General features: G+C 38.3%; 1 protein-coding gene across 2 annotated transcripts in view; it reads left to right on the forward strand.

The window, feature by feature from the left end:
* Positions 1-18,131, forward strand: part of SATB2 (SATB homeobox 2) — a 194,384-nt gene that overhangs the window by 8,022 nt on the left and 168,231 nt on the right. The window lies entirely within an intron of this gene.

The following is an 18,131-nucleotide window of genomic DNA, read 5'->3' on the forward strand; positions in this document are numbered from 1 at the left end:
TACAGATCTTTTTGAAGATTTAGAAAAAGAAAAGATTATTAAGGATGATGAATATAAGAATCAGATGATCCTTTTACCACCATTATCATAAGTACCTAAAATGTTCTGCTGTATGTAGTGCTTCAGCCACACAACCTACAGCATAAAATGAAAGTGATGCCAATCAAGTTTCCAGAGGAAACAAGGCATTCTGCTTTCCTCCTGGACTGCTGAAAGGCGCTGGCCAGTTGTGCTTTAATAGCAATAAATTACTGTGCTTCATTCATTGTTAACACAAGCATTTTCATTTTTTAATGTTTGGCTTAAAGAAGAACTTTTCAGACAGCTTTATTTAAACTGAATGAACAGCGCTTGAGTATACCAGATGGTGTATTTGCTGATAGGAGGCATTAAACATCAGAAATCTTTTTGATATTTTTCATTTTCCTATGAATTTTGATGACTTTTTTTTGTGTTAAATCTAATAGAGTTCAAGGGAAAATGTTTAAACACTGAGAATATCTTGATTTTTTTGAAAAAAATTAGCTTTTTGGGGAAAAATTAGTTTTTAAAATAACTTTAATTTTGTTGAAGAATTGTCTGTTGAAGTTATCTTGTAACTCTTTGACCCGAAGTAAACCTATTCTTCTTGCTACCAGGCAGCCCTTTCAAGAACATAACTGTCTTGCTGCAAGGGGAAAAAAAATCATTATGCAATACACACTGATGTACTCAAATAGGGAAGCAAATGTGATCATGATTGTTGCGCAGGGCCTCATTTAGAGCTGAACACTGCCTACAACAACAGTTAGTTTAATCGTCTGCATGTGGAACATTTCCTTTTAGATAAGAGTAAAAGAAATGCAGTTCAGGTCAGGTGTAGTCACCATATGAGCAGTTGTAGAGAGATGTTTGACTTTTTGAAAAGAGGGCAGATATGAAAGAGTATAGATATTGACCTATTGAAATGTATAAGATATTTAGAAATTTGAAACGTATTGTCAACATAGGCAAAATGGAGAAAACTCATTAAATTCATTTTAACCGAGGATGTATATACCATTATGCTTGTAGGGAAGACTCATGTTATTACTTTAAAAGTGAAAAGGTTGTATTTCGGTCTTGTACTCCACTTTTTTTTTTTTTTTTTTTTTTTAAGGGTTTAAGATCTTTTAAATAGAATGAACTTAGGCTTTGGGGTCATCCAACAATCTAGCATGTCCTCTGTAGTTTTGCTGAGGTAGAAAAATAGCCCTCTCTAAAGTGTTTTCAGTCCTTGGCCTGTTATTAAAATAAAGATATACTTGGTTAAAAAAATATATGCAATGGAACATACACATTAAACAGAACATAGGGTATCCGCCCCTCAAAGTCTTGAGCATAATTTGATGTTTTGAGTAATTTTGGAAGCTTTATATTCCATCATAAAAACCCCACTGACCATTATATATTCAAGATCATCTGCAGTGAAATGTGTGTGTGTGAGTGTGTGTGTGTGTGTTAGAACTACATAGATGTCCCTTAAGGCATCTGTTTTCTAACCACTGCAGACAATAAGCAGTATCCTCTTTTTTCAGGGGGTTGTGACTAAGAGTATCAGTCTGTACATATTAGATATCCTGTGTTAATTCTTTTCTCCTTGTGTGAATGTGTGTATATATTTTGCCTATCTATCTCTGTAGGGAGGGAAACAGACTAATCATAATTTATTAGATATCTAAGCATATTAATTTTGAGTTATTTTAAGAATATGGAAATCAGTTTTATTCCAGGCAAGACATGGTAATTATTTGGTATATCTGACAAGGCGTATCTGGTAAGCAGTCAAATTTGGTGGTGCTACTTCGATAATTTAAAACTCTTTTTTTTTTTTTTTAAGATTCAATGTGGAGACAGTTTATATGATATATAAAAAAGACAAATTGACAGAGTTAGATGAATTTCAAATTGTACTATTTTCTTTGGTCTTTTTAGAGTTTTTAGGTTTCTTTTTTTTTTGACTGAAAATAAGGTAGAAAACTTTATGTTTCCAGTATAGAGCAAAATGACAATTTTTCATCATTAAAAAAGTTTTTTATAACTAGTAATCTCACATTAGGTGCAAAAAACATGTACATAGTTTATTTCATTTCAAGAAGCCAAACTTTATCTTACATAGCATGTAAATAAAGTTATTTATACTCTTTTACCTAATAAGTAGGCTTTTTTTTTTTTTTTTAACCTATGTAACTAATGTGTGGTAACATAGTTTTACTATCTTCCTTACATGAATGCTGAGATACAATGGCATTTTGGAACATATTTAAGGATGGAGCATTTGACAAAAGTTGTATGTGTAACAGTTTGTCAGTGGAAAGTGACAAGTGGGAAATGACAAATGAAATGTTGGCATCATCACTCTTTATTTTGATAAAAATGTCTCAATTTGCAGTGATATAATACTGTTTCATTTTATTTCATGAGTTGTGTGAGATGCATAAGGGGAATTTAGATTTTGTGAACGGAAAATTAGCAGCCTAAACTCTCTTTTCTGAAGCTTTGGCAGCAAGTTCCCCCTCCCCCCAACTCCCCAAGAATAAAAACAGCAGTGAAATGTTGGATCTAACTCATACATTTTAACTCATTACTTTTTGGAAAAAAAGAAAGAAAGAAAGAAAGGAAGGAAGGAAGCAGGGAAGGAAGGAAGGGACAGGGAGAGGGAGAGAGAGAAAAGAAAGAGAAGAACTGAAAATGGTTTCAAGTAGGAGACATTTATGCTTAGCTCAAAAAATGACGAGAGTTTGCCTTTTGTTTTCTTTATAGCGATTTAAAGATGAGTGATTTCCTTCTGCTGACTTTGTATTGGGCCTTTCTCACTTCCAATTACCACTGCTCTCCATCCTTAATTTAGGGTGTCGATGTGGAGAGCCGTGAATTCCTTTTATTTTAAGGTGCAACAGAGGTTTGGAAATGTCTATGTGTTAAAAATTTGATCTTTATATACAAAGGATTCATCATCCTACTACTTACGGGTAATGTGATAGATATTTCAAAGTCAAAGTAGACTGCCCTGAGTGGAACTGAGGTGTGAGTTAAAACAAAAGCCAGTTGAGGACTTACAGATTTCCAAAAAAGTACAGATGTGGCCTCTATAGTGTGTGATTTTCTTTATTTTCTGAAGTCAGTGAGCAACCAAACATTTATTTTCTTCTTTTACATGAAACAAGCCCCACAAGGACTTCATGCTATATAGTGTTTATGTAAAAATGCTCTATGGTGGAGTTTTCAAAATCATGGAACTCCATCTATACATAAACTTTTTTTTGCTTTCAATTAACAGAATTGTTTTGCTGTTTAATAGCAAGTGATTTAAAAATTGTGGTAACATCAGTATAATTACGAGGCAGTGAAAGGCTTCATCAGAAATTGTCTTCTACAACTTGTCTTTGGCTTCTCATTTGCAAAGTTTTACTTATTCCAGATTTTTTATTAACCAGGTAAAAATGACCTAAAATGGAGTAAATGTGCCATAGACATACAATTATGACAATTGGGTTTATGGTGTGTATTTTTTCCATTTTTAATTGATGTGTATACCTTTAAAATTTTTTTAAATAAACTAATGAATATTATAGTTATTAGTTTGACAGATGCTTAAAATGAAGAAAAACCCTTAATAGAAATTTAAAGAATTTTAACCTTGCAATAAAGTTATGAGCAAATTATGGCAGTCTTATATTGTACTAAGAATATTATTTGTGTTTATGACACATTAGGGTAGTAAAACCCTCTGGGGGATGTATATTTCAATTTTAATTGCTCCCAGTATTATTACTGTTGGTTAGTGGGTGAGGCAGATTAGGTTCTGCCCTTAACTAGTTGCCTTACCATTGGAATGGAGTTCTACTTTAGCACAGTGGGCTGTTAAACTATAGCATAACGTAACAAAAAAGTTTAAAAAGTTAAGGGGAAACCCTTCAAGCTACCCTATATGAAAAGGGGTGCAGTTCACACCAGAGTAAGTGTTTGGTGCCTACTGATGGTTGCACAGTTATTGAAGTGTGCACAGCAGCTCAGTGACTTTCTTTGTTTTGTTGAAGACTTGCACAGATATGAACAAAATTAATAGAGACTCTAGTTAGAGAAAACGTTTTCCAAAGCACTAAGATCTGACAGAGGTGATTTTCACTTTTCATAGAAACAATTTTAATTTCATAATGTTAAGCACAGATATCTTTTTATTTCTTTTAAAAATATTTTTTACTTTTTAAAAAAATTTTGGCTAGAAAGCAAGTGTATCCATTCTTTTATAACTGACTAAGATTGATTTTTAAATTTCCTGATTATTCCCCATATTAAAATTGCATGTTTTTCTTGCATGGGTTCCAATTATTTATACATACATATAAGAAAAGCAAAAATTGATAGCTTGTAAGGAAAACGAATTCATATCAAAACTTCAAATAGCAATGTTTGTAAAACATTATTATTATTTCTTTTTGGTTAACAGAACAAGAGCTTTCTTTAGTCATAACCCAAAGATGCTAACAGAGCGGCGTGATAAATGTCTCTTTAAGTGTCGTAGTAAAAGAAAATGACATGCCTTCTGAGGCAGTGGAGAGTTTATGTTGTTTCGGACCCATTTCCCAAGCAGTGATCGAAAACAGATTACAATAACAATTATACAGTCAGAAGATGCAATATCCATTTCTGCTTTAATTGAGTGAAAGAATAATAAAAACATCATTAAGAAAGATGAGGGGGACCTGTCACACAACGTACACATTTTTAATCTTGAAGAAGATGCAGAATAACTCAAGTACTTTTCACTTACTTTGCTGTATTTATTAGCTAAAATCTGTTTTGGGGAGAGACCATTTGGTTCTTGCTCCTCCTTGGGAAGTTCAGAGAGGAGCCCCCGGGAGGTAGTTGCTCAGGAGACATGAGAAGTGCTCACTGATTTGTCTTCATATACAGTTTACAATGGGAAATCAGTTTCTTATATTCCACCTGAGGTGTAACTACCTTCTCTCTTTCTCTCTCTCTCTCTCTTTTTCATCTATGTAAATGGAAGTAAAAAGTAATGAATGTTCCTCTTGTTACAAAGTCCTGCAAAGTAAGGGTTAGGTGTGGTCCCTGGATCTGCTGTTCTTCCTCCCCTGGCTGAAGCGGGGGGAGAAAGTTGAAGGTGAATAATGAGCACCCTTATTTTTTCTAGGTTCACGTGGGGTTGTTGGGGACCCCGAGTTTCCACATGGACATATCACCTGACATTCATGTAGGTGACATAGACTGTCACCTGAGATGCATAGGCTCTGGCCTCCATCTGCAATCATTGGAACCACTGAATCGATAATCCTTCACAATGCTGAGCCTCCAGCCCTCATTACCCAGAGTAGAGCTTTCAGCAACTTGGAGCGAGCCGGCTGGCAGCCGCTGAAATCAGTGGCTAGCGTTCTGTTCTTTCACCCTAGGCTGTATTTCTTACTCTATTCATAGAATTGCGTGTGCCTGGAAACTTGGGTGATGACAGTGGAGTTAGCCCAGACAGTGGAGTTAACCCCTGCTTGTTGTGGGGATACTAAAACCGCAAATGGTGTTGGCCATCAAAGCAGCTGGAGCCCAAGGTTGGACTTAGTTGACAGAGTTAGAGGAGACTGTTTCTTTGGTCTGTAGCTAAGAGTTTTCTTGGGTTCAATATTTAAAAACCTTCCTGAGAGCAAAATGAAAGGAATAAGGTAGGCAGTAAACCCTTCCTGGTGGAGGTCTCATGATCCCAGAATTGTCCCAAGCATAATCCCTTTCAGACTGGAATTTATGTCATACAGCTCAAAAGGCTTTTAAAAAAAAAAAAAAAAAAATTCAGTTTAGAGAGTCTAGTTAATAGTGCCTTCATTAAAATACTTTTGTCAGCAAAAGATTTTTCAGTTTTAACATTTACATAACCTAACATCATCGACGAATGCCACGAGCTTTAAGGGTCTATTAGTGGTTCCGTTTTTTTTCTGGGCTTTATAATTTAAACCTAAACATTAATTTTGGGAGGAACTTGGCATAATGTCTTTTTGCCTTGGAGGGAATTTTTGTTGTACAATCAAAAAAAAAAAACCTATATATTTTTTCATACAGTCACCTTCTCCATGTCTCCCCTCCCCTAAGTAAATAGCAGTTAAATAGTCAAGGTTTTAAAAGGGCTTATTTAAATCAAAAAAAGAAGTGATTATTTAGGTGAATTTAACAATTTTCCATTAGTTCATATTGCAAACTAGTGCTTTTGATATTAACAAAAAAGATCTGTGAGGCTGCTAATGCAATGAAAATATTTTTCCTGTCTCTCATACTAAAGTGATGTGGCAAATTTTTTAATAAAATTATATTTGAGAACCCTTGAAACTTACAAATCAGTTACCTGTCTTATTTATTAGAAGCTGAGAGATGTAAAAAATTCTTTATGTCACCTGAAATTATAGTATTGACTAGGAGGAAAGAAGTTGGGATCTCAGTATTAAGTAATAAAGGGACTAAGTTTCCCAATATATTAGTTTTTTTTGAAAATATACTTAAATTAGGATTCTTAAAATGATCTTTTAAATATATGATATTAATACTATGTGAACGTTGAGTTATTATAGGAATCTGGTTACCTGGTTCACAAGGTAATTGTGAAATCAAGAAACAATTGAGGAAACCCTGTGACGATCAGTTGCCATGATATGCAAACCAGAAAGTGTTCAGAACGCGAGGAAGAATGCATGCCTGGAAATCGCTCATGGAGGAGAGTGAGGCTAAGCCAGGGTTCTCCCGAAGCTTTGCCGGCTTTCAGCTTACCAGGCTCCATTTAGACAAGATTTTGTCCTGTATGTTGGTTTGGCAGATGTGGTATTAGATGACCAAACACCCTTCATTATTGAGGAGCAGTATTATAAGAGGAGCAAATTGTTCACTGAAAGGGAAGTTATTACACATTTAAGACCCAAGTAAAGACATTTTACAAGGGTAAACCAGGTGATTCTGATTTTTTTTTCCTTCTCAAATGGACCTCCAGGTAATATTCAGCACAATCACTCTATTTACAGGTCCATTCATATAGTAAGCTTGAGCCTTCAGCGCGTTTTTACAGGTAACTTATAACCAAACCCCACCGCCCCCCAAACTAGAGCTTACTACTGAAAGCCTGCCAATGCCGTCACAAATGGTCATTACTTCCCAAGAGACTTGGAGGAGAAAAAGAACTGGAGGAGAATGCCATGATTTCAGTAAGAACCATTTTGCTGCATGTGTATATTTTTGCTGCCATGGCAAAACTGTCTGGGGGCTGACCTTCATATTCAGAACTGATACCGCACACTGTCCCATGGAAATGTATAGAATTCCAATTAGCACAGGGTCAGAGTATAAATGTACCTCTTTTCACACTGTTCCAAGTGGTTAGTGGAAAACAAGCTGCAAAGTAATTCCCTCAGTCCCCCAATAAAAAGATTTATAGCAAGATAATTCTCAGCCCCATAATGGGAGTGTTGTAAGTTTGCGTTCGATATTTATAAGACTGAAATACAGTCCATGTACCCAAACTAAGCATTTATTGTAAACAAGTTAACTGCCGAGAGGTTATATTCTGTCCAACTGATGTATAGCTTGAAAGCAGGTTTGAGGGAGACAGTTCTTTTTAACCAAGGAAGGCTTCTGAGACGCAGCTCTTTTCTTCCTTTGCTGTGAGTCAGTGAAGTCGTCTTTCCCACAGCCAGCCTCTCATGTATATAATAAACACAGGCTTGCTCTCTGAAAACATATCTGTTTGTCGATCCTACTTCTATTAGCAAAATAAAGAAATGAACGTATATTCACCGAAGCTGTTAGGTATAGTCTCTTTTATCATCTTTACCTGGACCTGGGCAGTGATGGTGCTAAGATAACATAGTTGCTGTCAGTATGGCAGGCAGGTGAGTTCACCCACAAGCCTAAACCTACGCCTCTGAGTTAACCTCCAAGAGAACCCCTTTCTCCTTTAATGCAAATTTTGAAAAAGAGCCTTTGCCTTGTCTTTCTGTTATCTTGTGTTGAGCTTGTGAGATAACTATTTTGAAATTGTGGCCTCTCGGGATGGGGAGAAACTATACTAATATGCTTCATTTTATGGCTCAGAAATTATTCTAGAGTTAAAGAACTTGTGAATCCAGGGAATCTAAGGAGAATGAAATCTTTCTGAGGTTGAGATATTCCATATCTGGGATTACCCCCAATTTAAAATGGTACAGTGCTCTTCCAGGGTTTCTGTGCTTTAAGTAAGGTAGACACTTACAGTTTCTTTAGGATAAAGATTTATGACTTTCTTTTTTTCCAGGAGAAAAAAAAAAGGGGGTTTTTGTGACACTTTTCAAAGATAGTTAAAAATGGAATAATATTCCTCCTTTGGTTGGGTGGTATCCTTTAGATAACATTAAGAATGAGAATAAGAGTTTCAATGGATTTACGTGCAGTGGCTGAAATGGTCTCTTTGGTTTTTTAATATCAAACTTAATAGTGTCTTTTGGAATGATATAAATTGTAAAGGGGATGTCAGAATCATAACATGAAAAAAAAAAACAATATAATAGTTTTCTCTGTTCTGTTATTCTTATTTAAGTAATTGCTATAAATTGTACAGGTACATATAAGCTTAAAGTATCTTGTGTGGGAAGTATTCCATCAGTGGGGACCCGAGTTTCCCCAGTCTGTATGCTGGGTTTTATTAACTTCATCTCAGTCACGGTAATAATATCCTATGTATTGCCATCCAGAGAGCCCAGTGTACCCTTAGGGGACTGCAGAATACACAGCATGATTTTGACTTTCTTGCTCTCTCCTCCTGTTCTTTTCTTTTTCTTCTCCCAGTGTTAGCCATTTCAAGGACCTGGTTGCTGTTACATCTCAGTGGAGGCATTTGTTGGGTATAAGAATGAGAGTGGCTTTTAGTGGTTGGGAAAGGATGGTAATGGCTGCCTGTCTGTTTAAGCTCGGCCTTGTGAAATCTGCATTCATTTCACAATGACGATCTTTATACATCTATTAAACATCCATATATGTTTTGCTGTTTGAACCCTAAACATAGACAGTAGGATTTCCTCTTGTAAGGGAGAAAGTCTTTATTTTTCACTATAAAAACTTTACCTTTTCAGGTTTTTATTTGATAAAAATCTCTCCACTCTAGTATGATTTCCTTTGGGGCTTTGCACCACTGTTTGATCTCAATTTTTAATAATTTTGGTGAGTTAAACTCCCCAAAGAAAACATGCTTGTGCTCTGAAATATTCCCACTAGAAATCTGGGTAGTCTTGTCTTATTGAGAGCAGAGTGCTTGATTCCTTTATTAATTCCTTGCTAGAGAACCTCAGTACAGTTAAGCTTTCCTTACCACTACACTGGAGAAATTAATCAAGGGTTTTAATTTTAATTATTAAATTAGATAAAATAACATTTAAGGCAGAGCTCAAAACCTGAGATGACGAAGCAAATGTTAGTATAAAGATAATTTTTATTAACTCCTTTTTGGACTCCTGGGGCTCTGAGTTGCAAATAGCTTTTCCAGAGAGGATAGATAATAAGAATGAAGGGAGCGGCAACTACATCTCTAGTTCACAGTATTTAAAAAATTATCCTCCCAGAAACCTCCAGAATGAAATTTTACTTAACGGAGGAAGGAAATCCTAATGTTGATGAATTATGGTACAGTCATTTCAGCATGCCGTTGAGTCTCAAGGCTTACTAATATATACATTTCTAACCCAGTGGGAAAAGAACCTCAAGAATTTAGTTTTGAACTTGGGGATACTTAACACAGTATGCCATATGTTTGAACTCTTCTGTGATACACAAACTTGCATATTCTACTTTTTTTCCTTTTCTTAAATTTTTTTTTTGATTCTGGGATCAGTAAACATTTTGTCTCTCTGTAGTTACTACACTTACAAGAGATGCCGCAGGCCTTCAGTGCAGGACATGGGTAGGATTGCAGATAAGATGCCCAGGGCTCCAGGATGTGCACAGTCACAGAGCACAGTGCTGCTACCCAACAGAGTCCTACACCAGTTGACTGTGATGCCTTCGTGGTGATAAACCAACAATTTCTGTGGACAGTGGTCATGCAGGGCCCTGTGGTCTGGTGCGCTTCCCCCATTCAGGAGTGAGCTCCTGAATCCACTTGTGCGATCCTTTCCTAGAAAGCTTTCCTTGTCTACCAATGCTGAATGCTGTGTAGTAGGGCCAAAGTGATGTGGACAAGTTAGGTGGCAAGGGAGTCATGGGACTTCAGAACCGGCACTGCCTATTAATGGTGGTTACTAATGTCTAGGTGGAATTAGCTTTTTGTTAAGATAAACAAACCTTTCTTTTGGGCCTGCTGCAGGTCAGCCTGGGAGTGGAAGGGAGAGTGGGAGGGTGAAGCCTTAATCTAAGTCCAGTTCATGTTGGAGAAGGAAAAGACCGGCCTCTCCTTCACTCTAACTGGACATTCCTGACAGCTGGGAATTTAGTTCCTTGGGTCAGGCTTGTTGTGGCTGTGTTCCCAGGTGTAGCTCAGGCATTTTTGTTTAGATAAGTAGCCACATTGTGCCTCCTGTGTGCCTGTGAAATCCTGTTTTGCAGATTTCCAGGCCAACTTGATCGTGCCACTGCATTTCTATAACTGAAGAGTATTGAGAGACCTGGAGTTTATCCTTCAGCCTTCAGATCTGACTTCAGGTTGAATGGTGGCCTCTCAGTTTGGGGACAGGCCTGGAATCAGAGGTCTGGAAGACCAGAACCCGTCTCCCTTCCCTACCACTTTAAACCCAATTTGAGCCTTTGGGGTGATAAGTGAGAGGACCAGAGTTTACTAGGCCATCCCTACCCCTGGCCTATTTTTTGTTCTTATCTTCTTCCAAAGTTAAGATCTGCCCCAGGGGCTGCATAGTAGTGTCTGGTTTTACTAGAGAGATTTCTGAAAATAAAATATTTCTTGGTAGTCTTACCTTTCCCCACCTCCCCACAGAGGAAGTGGCATCAAGGAACTATATTGTTAAAACTTTACTTGGAGGCGTAATTCTCAGGTCTAAGCAACTGGGTCATGGATGAACAGATCATCGAATTTCTGCATATGTGGCTTCATTTGCACTCAGAGTAATTATTAAGCGCATTTTGCCTTCCGTAGAATTGACTGGTCCTCCACCTGTAAACAACCCAGGACTTCCAGCTGTCCCACCTCTGTCTCAGCTCCTGCTTCCTCTTCGGGAAGAGTTAAAAACAAAACCAACAACAAAAACAAATGAATGAGTCCTTCTGAGAATCTGTAGTTCATAAGCAAAAGACAGAAAGGGACTTTGGAAAGTGGAGCAGTTTAGGGGAGCTTGGAGGTCCTCTGGGCCACCTGTGGATGGCTCCTTTCCCCCAGATGTTTTTGCTCTCCCCCCCAAGACTGGGAAGCATGTTTTTCTTTATGACAGTACCTCAGTTTCTTTCCATTAGAAGTTAATGTGGGATACAATGTACTACTTTTACAGTGAAAATATATCTGAGGAAATTAAGGGACTGCCAAGCCATTAAAACAGTGAAGTGTAGCATCTTTTTATTTATTAATCTCTTTGGAATTTCAGCCCCTGGGGGAATGGGAGGCTGGAGTGGAATGTGGAGCCTGGGGCCACCAGAGCTCAGGAGGTTAGTCCCTGGGAGTAAAGAGCAGGGGCAGAAAAGAAGAGAGTAGGGAAGACACACTGGATCCATGTTGGAATTTTGCCTGGGACCCCAAGAAGGAGGTGAGGAACACCCTGTCCTTTCTTTCTATCTCTGGTAGCAATTCTTGGCGCTCAAACCTGCCTTTATTGTTTTAGGGTGGGAGGAAGCATCTAGAGGTTAATATTGGCGAGTTCTTTCTATTCTTGTCTGTGACGCAGGGTGTGTGTGTGAATGTGAGTGTGTGCTTGTGCATGCGTGAGAGGAACAGAGACAGAGAGGGAGAGGGTATGAGGTTGTAGAGCAAGGAAGTGGTTGTTTTGTTTTTCTAGTAAATTTGCAATAAGAAAAGATAGTTGCCACCCCTCACTCCCTTCTCTGCCAGTCCTCTGGAAAACGCTGTATTATTCACTTGGTTTCCAGGGTAGAATTTGCTTCAGTGTTTCTGGGGTTCTATGATTTATCGATTGTGGTGGTTGCTGAGCGTGATGTTTTACTCCAGGTTAAGTTTTATACAAAGAACAGATATATATGAGAGACTCTGCCCTAAAGCCTTTGTAATCTTCAACTAGCCCAGGGACCTCCTCAGGTAATAGAACCATATCTACTGCCAGCCCCAGGGAAGGGAGTGGGCCCTGTGGCTGCCTTTCTTTTGGAAGCAGATGGTTTTAGGAGCCCTTTGAAAGAGGGGAGGAGAAAGGCTGGCCTCCTGTCATCTCAGACTGACTCCTGTCATTCAGGGGGCAGGTCCAGGAATGAAGGTGGACCCAGGAGGCAAAGGGGCTGGGGAGGAGACCGGAGCCCGTGGACACCACACTAGAGAAGGACCCATTATTTGAGCCTTTCTTTGTCTGTGAGAGACTGAAGGGCAGGATCTGTGTTTGGTTCCTCCTCTGCGCCCAGCACAGTGCCTGACAGGTGATAGGCCATTGAAAGGTAAATTCACTTACAAGCGACGCAGGTCACCCACTGGACACAGCAAGTGTGGTGAACGGTCCTTTACTAAAAGCGCACGCCTTTAGATTTCTGTGGACATGGGCTTTGGAGTGTTGTTTTCGACCCCCAAGAAAGCTGCATGCTTGGGATTTAAAGTTGGTTAATCGGAGCTGCTCCACTCTTTCTTCTCCTGGTTTCTTTGGACATCTTACTTATCTTCCTATAGTTTCAGCTTCCTCATTTATCAGATGAGAGTAATAATAACCCTCCCACAGGGTAAACGTGGGGAGGAAACAAAGGTAAGTATGTATGTCAGAGTACACGATGACTTAGGAGGCGCTGTGCAAATGAGAGTGTTGTTTTGTGTCCAGCTTTCGCAGAAGGCGGTAGAACCCTGTCATCTAGACCCCCTGCCTCCGGCCCTTCTTTCATCTTTCTCTGTTAGGTTAGATCTAGCCCATTAAAGAGTACTTGTTCCTCGGGTCACATTCATGCCAGTGTCTTGTCATTTCCTGAACACTGTAACTGTTCTCTAAAATGAAGGGAAGGGAAAAAAAAGCCTTTCTTTAATAAAGAAGTTGGATTGATATAATTAGGAATAAAACAATAGCCTACAATTTGCTCAGTGATACGGAGAAGATATCACGTTAGATATTGGAGTTTAACTAAGAATACATCTGTACTCAAGTCTCCTAAGATCTGGAACACAGACGAAAGATAAGTGAGGGGCATCAAGACAATCGCACAATTGTCCTGCTTATCAGTTTGTGGTGTATTTATCCTGGGTCAGAAAAACCGCTGTATATGTTGGTATTTGGCAGATTGCTTAGAGCAGCTTTGTCTGATCGAAATGTAATAAGAGCCGCGTGTATAATTTTAAATTTTCTTGTAGTTTCTTTTAAAGAAATGGTAAAGAAATAGGTGAAATTAATTTTAATAATACATTTTGTTTAACTCAATGTATCTAAAATATTATCTCTACATGCAGTTCATAAAAAAAAGTTTTTGTGTTAAATATAATTATTTTTTATTTTTTGGTATTAAATTGTTGAAATTGAGTGTGTATGTCACACGCCACATCTCAGCGCAGGACTAGTCAACATTCAAGTGCTCCGTCACCACTTGTGGCTCCTGTATTGGACAGGCAATTTTAGAATATATTTTAGAATATAAAGTATGGTGCTTTTAACACTTTCACCCTCTTGCTCTGGGGCCTGTTGAACATTTTAAGACTTAATTATTTGCATCTTCAGTAATTAGGCCATTCAGTGATTATTAGTATAATTTTTATTCTGAAGAAATGCTTTTTAGGAAGTATCATGAGCATTGATTATGGACCCTGAAAAAAATGATTGGTCTCTTTTTTTCCTCTGTAAAGTGGTATTAATAATGATTTTGTAAGAAGAAAACCAAATAGGGACTTCCCTGGTGGCGCAGTGGTTAAGAATCCGCCTGCCAATGCAGGGGACACGGGTTCGAGCCCTGGTCCAGGAAGATCCCTCATGCCGCGGAGCAACTAAGCCCATGCGCCACAACTACTGAGCCTGCGCTCTAGAGCCCGCGAGCCACAACTACTGAGCCCGCGTGCCACAACTACTGAAGCCTGCACGCCTAGAGCCCATGCTCCGCAGCAAGAGAAGCCACCGCAATGAGAAGCCTGTGTACCGCAACCAAGAGTAGCCCCCGCTTGTTGCAACTAGAGAAAGCCCGCGCGCAGCAACGAAGACCCACAGCGGCCAAAAATAAATAAATTTATAAAAAAGAAAACCAAATAGGTTTCATTATTTGAGGGCTACCGGTCAGACAGTTTAACTACCTTCCACTGTTTAATTGTCACAACCAGTCTAGGATGTAGATGCTATTGTTCGCATTTTAGCTGGGAGGAGTTTGAGCCTCAGAGAGGTCAGGTAAATTTCCCAGGGTCACTCCCACAGGTTAGTATGGCAGTGCCAGCACTCCACCTAAGAGTGCCTGCCCCTGGGTGCAGAGCGGCCCTTTCCCTGCACGCCTCTGTTCCCTCTGTTCCCAGGGCTGTGCTGGTGAAGACCAGGTTAACGCTTCATCATTATGCGCGCTTCTTCAGAGATCATGTCATAATGAAAGTGACAATTGAGCATCATAACTAATGACAGTTGGGAAAATGCATTTTTCCAGTAGAGAAAGTCCCGTTGCTTATTTTTCCTCTGTGATAACAGAATTAACCATTTATCCCTATTGTCAGGACAGCTCTTAATTTTTAGCAAATGGCTAGGGCTGTGTGCCTGTCCACTAGATTAAACCATTTGCTTACCTCCTGCAATTGTAAAAGGCTTAGTGAGGCTTATAATCAAAAGGTTCAAAGTTCTCTACTTGGTCATCTGAAGATGGGTCTGTGCTACAATAAAAGAAAACTAATGCCATAAGCCGTAGGTATAGGGCTAGAACAAGAGTGTCTTTCTTTTTCTTCTTGATCATTTCTGAATTTTTATAGATGCAGTTTAGTTTTATTGCTGTTATTCTTTTGTTGAACTTATCTATTAATTCTTCCCATTCTTTAGTTTTTGAAGTGCTTTCCACATACTCTCCCTATTCTTTCATCCACTGTCACTTTTTTCTTTTCCTTCCTTTTTTTTCCCCTCTTTTTTCCTGGAGCGAATGGGGGGACAAAATGGATAAATATATTTTTTTGATATATATTTCTACTCATCCTCTTACAGTTTTCTTTCCTAGGGATTTGCTGTTCTTAAAGGCATTTAAAACCTATGCCTTAATTTTCTTCTTCCTTACATTTGACTTCAATTGTACTGTTTTACTCGTTTTCATTTCTCTTATCATTGTCACTAGTAACTGCATCTATTTTTCCCGCCTTCTTTTTCTTTTGTAAAAATTGCGTTGCATTGTTTAGGTTGATCCAATTCTACTAAAAAGGTACATTTTTTAGTCATTAAATATAACCTGTTTATGATCGTTTTGGGTATCACATGTATATGTGCTTTCAGAACAGATTCTATTATCATACACTTCTGATTAATACTGTTTTGCTGTATAAATGACTTCAAAGGCCTCTTTTTTCCTTCTTTTTTTGAAAGTAGGCGATTGCCTATGAGGGACTGGCACTTGTGTTTTGGCTGTGAGGAGTTACTGCTGTCATGTCATGACAATCGCTTCCTTTACTCACTGAACTAAAATATTTAGGAAATATTTTGGTCATTGCCATTTTCAAAACATAAATCTCTACATGGTACAGATCCTTGTGCTTTAGTATTGTATTTCATCTCTAACTCATGAACTGTTAAGATTACTAAAAAATATTAATGGGCTCTTAAGTTTTTTCAGTTGACCATAGACTTGAGGAAGATTTATGGTTCCTAAGTAATGGATACATGATAGCTTGTGGAGCAACTGGATTCATTTAAAGGTCTTATCTGTGATTCCCAGATGAGTGACACTTAGATGTTGACATTAGGAACTGCACATGGATTTTCAGCTTTGAAACTTATGTACACACAGGTCATTAGTGGTGAAGTAGCTTATGGCACCACTGACTGCACGGCCTTATGTGTGCTTACGTTTAAATCATTAAAAACAGAAATCAACCTGCTTCCTTGGATAAAGATCATATACCACTATGTAAGAGTTAAAAGGTCTAAATGGGGGCTATTCCCTGCTGGTAAGGACTCTCATGAATGGGTCCTATAAAATGCCATTATGCTTGCTTAGGAAGATTTTACAACACTTTTCAACTGCATTGAGGGCAGGAGCAAGGTAAGGCTTGTTTGCATTTGTATCACTGGAGCCACGAGGGATACCTGGCACACAGTAGGTGTTCAGGGAGTAAGAATTGGATAAATGAATGACCACAGAGACAATTTGGAGGAAATCTATTTTATATTATTCACTACATGTCTTACGTGCAATGGGGAATAAGCCGGACATATAAGTAAATAAGCATTTGATATGTCAGTGCTGGTCACAATTAAAAAAAATGTTTTGTAAGGCACCATGTGGCTAGGCTCAGTTCTCCTCTTTGTGTAAAACAATCAGTCTGCTCCATCCTTGTTTCCTATGTTCCGTGAGTCTTATACCATGGCTAGTATATGAGCAATGGACGATAATGCTGCTTTGTTGTTCCTTGGCGTGAACACTAAGTTAATAGTTGTCCCAGGTCTGGTATTGTGTGGCTTGCTAGTCTGTCGTGCAGGCTTAGTAATAATTACCGTGATCTTTAATGATAACAATTCTTAATGAGTATTATTATTGTTAATAATGATTATATTTAATAATCACATCCAACACTTACTATCTTTACTATTAATAATTAGCACATGGGAACCAGTTGCACCACTGTATTATCTTTAGAAGAAAAATCTAAATCTGTGACCTGGTAGTTTGCAGGGTATCTCTTCCCACCCTCTGCTTTCCAGATCAGAGTGAGTCAGGAGGCTTCTAGGGTCTGGGCAACAGGGAGGGGCTTCTAGAGAAACTCCTCTGCCTTCTGTGTGTGAGAGGCCATACTTGCATGTGTCATTTTACGCAGAGGTCTGATTTTTATTGTGAAGTACCATCATCATGAACAGCCCATCTTCCACCTCCCCCATCTCTCCACCTGCCCACTCTTCCTTCATAACCTTTGATTTTTCTTGCACGAAGAGAAGACCTGGAGCAGATCCTTACTCCGTAACATACTAATCTGTGTGAATTGTGTAGGGCAGAGTCCATGTTTATTACTTGTATGTTGGTAAAACTTTGATCTTCTTTTGCCATGGCTATGTTTAGATTTAAATACCTGTATGACTTTTTTAAAAAAATAAAAAACATTTTATAAAACACCTTTGGCGAATTAAACATTTTTTAGCTTTTCACATATTGATACAAAGGAGAGAAATATTTCAGTGACAACAGATTTCAACAGATTTTCAACTACACTAATTTGCTTTACTCTTTAGGGTAGTTTACTTCTTTTCTTTGAAAACCAAGCAGAGGTATTCCTTTCCAGTGATAACTGGTGTTATTATATAAAATAATAATTTTTTAAAAAGATTCATAATTCTATGTATATTTTGACATAAATTAAATGTCAGTTAAGGCTTACATGAGCAGGGTATTTTCAGGTTAGTTGATGGCCTGTTTACCAGGATTTAGAAAGATAAAAGATACAACAGGGGCTTCTTTTAAATTCCATTGATTTTCTTGTACATATTCACATAATAGCTTAGGACCATTACTAGGTATCTTACAACATTTTTAGACAAAAGCAGATCGGATCTGAAAATACTAGTCCTGATTAATAGTTAATGATAGGACCATAGATACGAGGATGCTAGGGTCTGGAAGGTCACTTTGATCTCACCTTTGCGCCGGCTGTGAACTTGAGGTCTCTCAGTCAGGACACCTCTGATTGGTGTGCTCCACTTTTTAATGACTAGAATCTGAGGGCTTCTTCCATTGCTCGGGGCAACTCTGCTGCAGTCTGATAGTAATAATGGAGGGACCCCCCGCCCCCGCCACAGTTTTCCCATTAGGCCCATCTGACTAAGAGGCTTGTTTAATCCAAACCACTGTCCACAGATGATAAC

This window comes from Mesoplodon densirostris, chromosome 8 (genome assembly GCF_025265405.1).
Source record: "Mesoplodon densirostris isolate mMesDen1 chromosome 8, mMesDen1 primary haplotype, whole genome shotgun sequence".
NCBI lineage: Eukaryota > Metazoa > Chordata > Mammalia > Artiodactyla > Ziphiidae > Mesoplodon > Mesoplodon densirostris.